This window comes from Pogona vitticeps, chromosome 1 (assembly GCF_051106095.1).
Source record: "Pogona vitticeps strain Pit_001003342236 chromosome 1, PviZW2.1, whole genome shotgun sequence".
NCBI classification, from domain to species: domain Eukaryota; kingdom Metazoa; phylum Chordata; class Lepidosauria; order Squamata; family Agamidae; genus Pogona; species Pogona vitticeps.
In genome coordinates, this window is record NC_135783.1 from 34,744,031 (window position 1) to 34,752,984 (window position 8,954).

Here is an 8,954-nt window from a genome sequence, read left to right on the forward strand (position 1 = left end):
ATTGACTCAGTGAATGAAACTACAGTTTCCTATACTTTGCTGGGCCTAACATCCAAAAAATGAGGAAAATTCATGCCATATACCTGGGCTGTGAGGAGTATTTACTTAGGTATGGCTTTTTTTAAAAAAGATCCCTCACTGGGTACTTATAGGTTGTTTACAACTGATTTTCTCCACATATGCTTTTAAGTTAATATTAATTCCTAACAGAAAAAAAATTCATTACTTTATATCTATTCTCTGGGACTGCATCCTGCACCCCAAATGCTTTCGGGAGAGCAGGAAGGTAGAATAGAATCTACTGGCAGTAGCAGTTTCATGCCCTCACAATACTACTACTAACATGAAGCAAGCTTAGAGTAAGGGGGTGAATTTTTGTGTTGAAGGATTGCCAGCAAATTTCTGTTCCAACACTCAAAACAAAACCCTGGACTCAGACCTCTGGGTAGTGTGGGCAGCATATAAATTGAATAAATAAATAAATAAATAAATAAATAAATAAATAAATAAATAAATAAATAAATAAATAAATAAATAAATAATTCCTAAGTTCTGTTAGGCATCCAAACGTTGTAAATATGGTAAGATATGGGGACATGTTTCCAATCCTGTGTCCTCCACTCACAATCTCCCTGCAGAGGGAATGGAGTTTTATTTAAGCAGACCCAGTTACAAAGCTACCCATGCTAAGGAGCTCTGCCTTATCCCAGTTCCAAGACCCTGGAGCTTTATAACTACACCTGTCCATATCCAGGGATCAGTTGTGAATGGGCTTTTGTAAAGTTACTGGGTTTTAATTACGCATCCAGGATCAAGCTACCTTAAAATGCTTTGCATTACAACAGGAGTGTCTTAGAACAATAAATCTACCTCCCCCACATGTATGCTACGGTGAAGACTGCAGCTAATCTCTGAAGAATAAGGGAAAACTATGTGGGAAGCAAAAACTGTTACCTTCCCTGTTAATCAAAAAAATCAGGGCACGTCAACCATGTGAGCTCTCGCTTCAATACAATGCTGGTTTGGTTGTGGCTGCATTATTTGAGGGGAAACTAGCATGGCGCTAGTGCCAACTCCAGGTTATTATAGCTGCATGCATGCTCCTTCATGTGGAACATAGCAAGCTGCTTTATTCTGGTGATGTCCTTCCAGCTGCCTGATTCTACCCTGATGTCAACTTTGACCACATTCAGGTCATTAAGGTTTCACGCAGGATGGTTGCTTAGTTCTACCTATCTTGGTGGTCTTCCATCTAAATACTAACCAGGTCCAATCCTGTTTAGCATCCAAAATCAGACACTATCAGGTACATTCAGGGTGGCAAGGTGTTCCAGTGAAGTCAGTTTCAAGTAGTCTCTCTGCGTGGTAAATTAAGGGGCGGGGAAATCAAGGGCCCAAAGCAAGCCCTGAAAACTCTGCAATTGACTCATATAGTTCTGTTTTAGGAGAAGGGAGAAGTACAATGTGACGTGAGGGAGCACACAGAGGAAAAAATTACAAATGTGTCCTTTATTCAATCAGGATGACAAAAGACATATTTAGAGGCTCAGTGTTCAGACTTTAATCCCTTTGGAAAACAATATGCCTCTCAGGAATCCTGGAGGGAGAATAATGGTACTCTGTGTTGCTTAACTGCTCTATTATTTAACTGCAGTTACTTAAGTCTCTGGAGGGAAGGATGTAATAAATCTTTAAGTATTTGTTCTGTTTTATGGCTGAAGGGAAACTGTATAACTCTAAATCAAACGTTGTAAACATCTGGAGTGGCATATTTTTCCTATGTGGGGGCATTGTGGCATAAGATTTGGAACGACAGGCTTTCAGGGTCTAATCTTTTTACATTTTGCACCCTCTTCTCATGTGATATGTGGGGGTCGAAGGGATGAACATAGAAGTATTCCTCAGAGCCTTAGAAATGTTGTATAAAAGGGAACAGAGATACATCTAACCTGCTTCTATGAGATATACACACGCAGATGCTGTGGAATTGTGCCATACAGTTTGAATATAGACATGTACAAACTAAAATACACAACAAATTAAAGGTTGGTGGTGGTGCACGGTCTGTCATTAGATGGGACTAGATATTTGCATCAGATAGTAGACGCTGGGTAGCAGTGGTGGTGGTCTCCAGGAGCTAAAGAAGAACCTCTTATTTCTGAGCAAACAGGTCATGCTTCAAACTGAAGCTTTGGTTAATGGTCATCCCACCATGTGGGTATTCTAACTGTGGTGACGGAACCCACATGGGTTCAGAAACATTCTTGGAAATAAATATGCTTTGGAGACTAACAACACTCTGCTATATGTGATTTAAAAAAAACCCTAAAAGGCTTGCAAAACCTGAGCAAGTCTGTTAATCACATGACCTTTTGGAGGTCATTCATTCATAGGCCCACCACGACTCACAACATAACAATTTAAAGATAAGCTTCTCAAATCTCTTCCAGATAGGGCAAAAGTTCCTCTCCCGCTCTTGCTTGGTCACAAAGGAATACAAAGCTTACTGAGATGTACATCCAAAATTCCTTTTTAAAAGTCACTTCCCTTCTCTTTAAGGAAATCTGTAAAAATATTTTAAAATATTTTTTAAAAAATATCTGCTTCCCTTCTGGAGCTTTCTTTTTTATTTGTTTGGAGCTAATAGAAAGATTCAAACCACACCACGGACACGAACTGTAATGGGAAGGGCCACAATTTCTAAACTCCTTCTCACCCAGAACAAAGTGACACACATTCTTAGGAGGGACAAAAAAGCATGAAAAGTCACATAAAAAGTCACGGCTTGTAAGCACAAGACGAGGAGCATTCCGTGGATGGTGAGAAAAATGCTAACAATATCACTGTAGAACCTAATTCCATTCCTTCAGTCACTTTGGACCAAGAAGCAACAAACTATAGTTACAACAGCAACTAAACTAACTTCTTTGGGTCTTGGAACTGTAGTGGTAACTAATTACCTTAAAAAAAAAACAGAACATAACCTTTAGTGAAAGAACATAATCAAAATACGGGTACAGGTCATTCACAAGAAATCTATAATCCGATATAGCATCTCTCCAGAAGATCATAGTACAAATTAGAAAGCAAATACATTTGCACCAATTTAATCTGTAAGATTAAATATATCAGGCAAAATGTAAAGAAACAAAACAAAATAAAACAAAAAAGACATCTTCAGATTAACTAATGTGAGCTTTCATGGATAAGTCCACTTTGTCAGTCATATGGAAAAAATGAAATGCTGGATGAAATACCTATATACAAGTAAAACATACTAAATATGCACTGGATCTAAGAGTCTTCTTTCTGAATTGGGTATTTGGTTACATATCACACTCAGTGATTTATGGCCTGTGTTTGGTGTTAGGTTGTAAATATTCTTCCAGGAGACAGAAAACAGATGACAGGCATGAGCAAAAGGGAGGTGGGAGAAGAGATGGGGGTCACACCAAAAACTGTTATGAGAAGTTGGTTGGAAATAAGTCTTCTTCTTATGTATGTATGTACGTACGTACGTACGTATGTATGTATGTATGTATGTATGTATTTATTTATTTATTTATTTATTTATTTATTTATTTATTTATTTATTTATTTATTTAACTAATTAAATTTAATTTATATCCCGCCTATCTGGTCGATTAAGACCACTCGACCACTCTAGGCGGCTAACAGCATAAAATAGAACAGTGAACATATATAAACAATTTTACATAAAAATAAACATAATAAAATAGATAAATAGAAGGAAGAAAGAGGGCATCAGGGATTGACTGGAGGGAAGGCCTGCCGAAACATCCATGTTTTAAGTTGATTTTTAAAGGTACCCAGCGAGGGAGCCACACGAATCTCAGGAGGTAGGTTGTTCCAGAGGCGAGGAGCCACCGCCGAGAAGGCCCGATTTCTTGTCTATTCCTTCCGGGCCTCCCTCGGCGTTAGGCTCCTCAGCCTCACCTCCTGGCTCGCACGAGTGACACGGGTAGATCTTGGTGGGAGTAGGTGTTCCGCCAGGTATCAAGGCCCTAAACCGTTTGGGGCAGGCTTGTCCAACCTGCGGCCCAAGGGCTGCATGCGGCCCAGGTCAGCTCGTAATGCGGCCTAGTGCAATTTTTTATTTTTAAAGGAATTCCAAAGTTTCAAGTTACACTGCCGGCGGTTGCGGCTGGAATGTGGCCGGGGCATGTCACAACAGTAGAGGGGGAGAGAGGGAAGGAAGGAAGAAGTGGGAGGGAAGGGGACAGGAGGGCTGTGTGACTGCATTGCGCCGTCCCCTTCAATAGGTGGACCCCCTCCCGGCTCCATAAAGCTGCCGGAGTCGAAGCTGGCAGCCTCTGCCCTCTGAGATCGCAGCTGCTGGTAAGCGCGCTTGGAGCGGGGCTGCGGAGGACGGCTAGGGCTGCCCCCCTCATGTGGCCCAAACCAAATTTTCATCTTCTAATGTGGCCCAGGGAAGGTGAAAGGTTGGACACCCCTGGTTTAGGGCTTTGTACGTAAGCATCAACACTTTGAAGTCAATGCGGAAACGGATGGGCAGCCAATGCAATGCGGCCAGAGTGGGGGAAATATGCTGGTATTTTCCCAGCTCCACTGAGTAGTCTGGCCGCCGCATTCTGCACCACCTGAAGTTTCCGCAGCAGCCTCAAAGGCAACCCCACGTATTAGTACAGACATAATTGATAAAGAGAAAACATGTGGTGAAAAATCATTGTGAAAGTGTGGTAGTCTAATACAGTATGTGTTTCAATTTGAGTCACAGTGTATTTCTCTTATTCGCCGTTAGAGGGCAGTGAAACCCAGCAGGACTGCTTGAAGCAAAGCAAAACAAGACCTTCAGATGAGCTGGTTTTGTAAAATCTTAGTACATATTAATCAACATTTTTATTTGGAGAGTAATTTAGGGCATTCCAGGCCCATATTCCCCCACTGGGTTCTGTTGAAAGATTACACGGTCCCTCGTCACCGAAGGTTTCCTGCATCTTTTGGTCACAGGCTCATAGCTTTGGACTTCTTTGGTGTCGCGCAAGGTGGTCTTCGGACCTTCGGTTATGGGGTGCGCAGCTCGGATCACTTCTTACAGACTTAATTGTCACAGCCTTTCTCAATTTTGAGTAGGCTGGCAAAGGCTGATGGGAGTTGCAGTCCAACACTGGCAACATTACACTTTGCTCGCTCCTGCTCTACAGGGGTATAGCTCCTACTCGGGAACAGTCACAGCCTTTTGCTGTCGGAGAAGAGGGACAAGGCGTGGACTGCAAACGCTGTCTGAGTGTTCCATTTAACCTTATTACAACTGCAATGCTGGGAGAATATCCTCCAATATAGTTATCATGAGAATTTAGACCAGAGTTTAGGAAAAAAATTAAAAATTAGTACTCTCATTTTTTTTCAGCAACAAATTAACATTCTTTAATTGCAATAGATGAAACTGCAATCGTACTTCACTGTATAGATGATAAATGGTATCAAATTGATGCTGAAGACTAGAAAAGATGATATGGTTGCTTCCAGGAAGTATGTGAAGACACAACTTTTCAATATATTTTTGTGATGATTTTAGCTGTCTGTAAACTAAACTGATGTCAATAGTTTTATGGTTGCTTTTTTAAAAAATCTGATTTTAATGGTTTACAGCTCCCTCCGTTTTTCAATTTGTTGTATTTATTGCTTTAGCGGTTCAGGTATCTGGCTGGGGAGCCCGATGTGGGCAGTTCTATTCCCTGCTGTGCCTCCTTGACAAGGGCTGGACTTGATGACCTCCAGGGTCCCTTTCAGCTCTGCCATTCTAAGACGAAGTTCTAAAATAGTTATGAGCTGTCTTGGCAAGTATTGTGTAGTGGAGGAATGAGACAGAAATGTAAATGGTGATGGTGGTGGTGATGATGATATCTGAGACCTATCATGAAATGAAAGGAAATCAACAGTGTTCAGTGGCAAGCCCAGATGGGATGCCCAGTAGCAGTAAAAGGGGGTGCAGTAGAAGTGGTGCCCAGATTTCTTCTCAAGCTTTGGTAATGGAATCTTTCTGTCCCCTGCTGACTTGGAAGCACTCTGAACAATTGCTGTGTTAAATGGAGTGAAGGGTTTTGTAAATTCAACAAACCTTTGTTATTATAACAATGTGAACAATACATTGTAAGTGAGAAAGAAGGAAAGCATGCTGGAACCCAGGGAAGTTTGCAAACTGAGTCTGTCATACTTTGAAGTCATATCAAATCTGAGAACAAGAGGAGTTTATTTCTTTTGTATGTGTTAGTGAGACTTAGAGTTTGGAACTCAGGGTGCAGTTACATGTTGAAAAAAAACTTTTTGAATTGAATTTAAAATATCTGTTTAAAAATCAGATTAAAAAATTCTGACTACACGATGCACAGAGAAACATGTTGTTTTTTTGTCTTTGTTTTTGCCCAATAAGCATGTCTCCTTGGTTGGAAAGTGAGGTGTTTTACTCAGCTGCAAGAGGGTCATTTGCTTTAAAATCCATGAAATCAATTTATTTTGAAATCTTGTAGGTGTAAATTGAGTTTGTGGGGTTTGTCAAGTAATGGATGGCAGGATCAAGGGTTTGGGGCTGCAAGGAAACCTTGCAGTCCAATCTATTTTATAGTTTTTTTCTCTCTGTAATATTGATCTAGTGCTATCCCACTTTGAAAGAAATAAGAAATAAAATAGCAACAAGTGCTGTGAGAGTGCTGTTTCAGAGTCTCTGCTCTCTCCTTTGTCCTTTGTTTTCCTTGCTTGCAACTGAAGCTGGAGGGAATCAGAATAACAGAAATATAGCTTCTATTTAAAAAAAAGATATCAGAAAAGATAGCCAGCAGAGAGAGAAAGGCAGGGTGGAGTAAAGTGCTCCTTCCTTAGCAAGCCTGGAAGCTGCTGATCTTGTCAAATTTCTGGTCAATTTCTCATACTTTTTTTTAGTAGTAGAAGATTCAGCTTAGTCTTTAAGTCAGTCATCCTCTATCCATCCAGATATGCTGAACTAGATCTCCAATCCCCAGTCTCCAATGTGAAAATAATGGAGGGAATAACCAACTCTATGAGACAAGTTTGGCTGGACAACAGGAAGAAACCAGGTCATGCTTAAGCATGGCTCCTTGCTAGTCTTTGTCAACATTCTTGCCCTCTTTGAGGACACTACAAATTGTACAAAATATCCCTTAGACAGGGATGACAGGGATCTAGATTTAGTTGACAGAAGACTTCTAGCCCCTCCCAAGCTGCCAATGGATCAGAGTAAACCTGAAAGGGAAAGTGAGAAATGCTTTACCAGTTACACTTGTAACTTAAGTGTATATGTTCCTTCCATTGACAAATTCCAAGCCAAAACATGCTAAATGCACTACAAAGGAAAGCTGTGTGTGAGGAAATATAGGTGCCATTCAACATTTGACAGGGCACCTCTTTGTTAAAATGCACTAAACACATAATCTAGTCTCACTCTGAAAGACTCCAGTGCTGCTTTAGTTTCTCAGACCTCCATTTTTGCACTACCAGATTCTTCATTCAATTTGATGTCTCATTTTTAACGATAGCCAGTGGACTTTTGGATTGGGTTGGGCGGAAATGAAGCACTACCACGAGGATAAACAACCCAGGGTTTTTAACTGATGGGAGTGGCGTGAGAGAGCCAGGAAGGGTGAAATGGGGAGATATCAAGATTCTTTAGGCCTCGACATTTTATTTGGATTGAATGTTCCACAGGGAACTTTCATCACAGAGATGCTGCTTGTAAAACTGGATGTTGCAAAAGCTTTGACAGTTAGACAGTTATAACTGCTCCCTGGATGACTTTATAACCAGATTTGGAAATTACTCCCATCTGTTACAAATGGATTAATTGATGTGATTGTTTTGTTGGGTTGCTTATTTTACTCGCGAGAGGTCCTGGCTTGTGAACATCTGGATGGGAAGAGATAATCAGGACAACAAAATTCAAGGGGGGGATGCATAATGACTGACACTCTAGGATAGGGCCCACTGAGACTTTTGCCTGTGCAAGACCTAGTAAAATAAACAAGGCTGACCAAAAGCAGTATCTTTACTCAACACCATCTGTTACAGTTGTGAAGGATATATTTTGGCCTTGAATCTGAAAAATCTAATCAAAGTGCATTGAGATCCATTTTGCACTATCATCAGGAATTTCTGACCTGTGGTGTCTGTGGACCTTCAGCAAGTTTAGTTTGCATGGTATGTGTATGTGTAACATGTAGCTTAATCTGCCCACTGTGGGGTGGAATGCCTAGTTGGTGCCATCTTAACAAGAAGATTCTTCCCCTCCTGGAATCCTTGGCAACTGTAGTACTTCTAAGGTAAAGGTTAAGGTAAAGGTTCCCCTTGACATTTAGTCCAGTCATGTCTGACTCTAGGGGGCAGTGCTCATCCCCGTTTCCAAGCCATAGAGCCGTAGACAGTTTCCATGGTCTTGTGGCCAGCACAACTAGACACAGAACACCGTTACCTTCCCACCGTGGTGGTACCTATTTATCTACTTAGACGTTTACATGCTTTCGAACTGCTAGGTTGGCAGGAGCTGGGACAAGCGACAGGAGCTCAATCTGCCATGTGGATTCGATCTTATGACTGCTGGTCTTCCAACCTTGCAGTACAGAGGCATCTGCGGTTTAACCCACAGCACCACCATGGCCCATAGTACTTCTGCCTCTCTGCACTTTTCTTCCATTTCATGAACCTCTATGTTTCGGACTGTTTGTTGCATTTTTATACTGCCTTTTTTTCCTGGTAAGGGACTCAAGGTTGTGTTAGAACAAACAAAATTAGAATAGAATTAGAATAGAATAGTTTGTAATAAACCATTACAAACTATTAAATGTGACCATATTAAAACAGACATCTAAAAACAACAGCAGAAGGCAGTGGTCCCCAACCTTGGGCCTCCAGATGTTCTTGGACTACAGCTCCCACAAGCCCTCACCACCACCTCTGCTGGC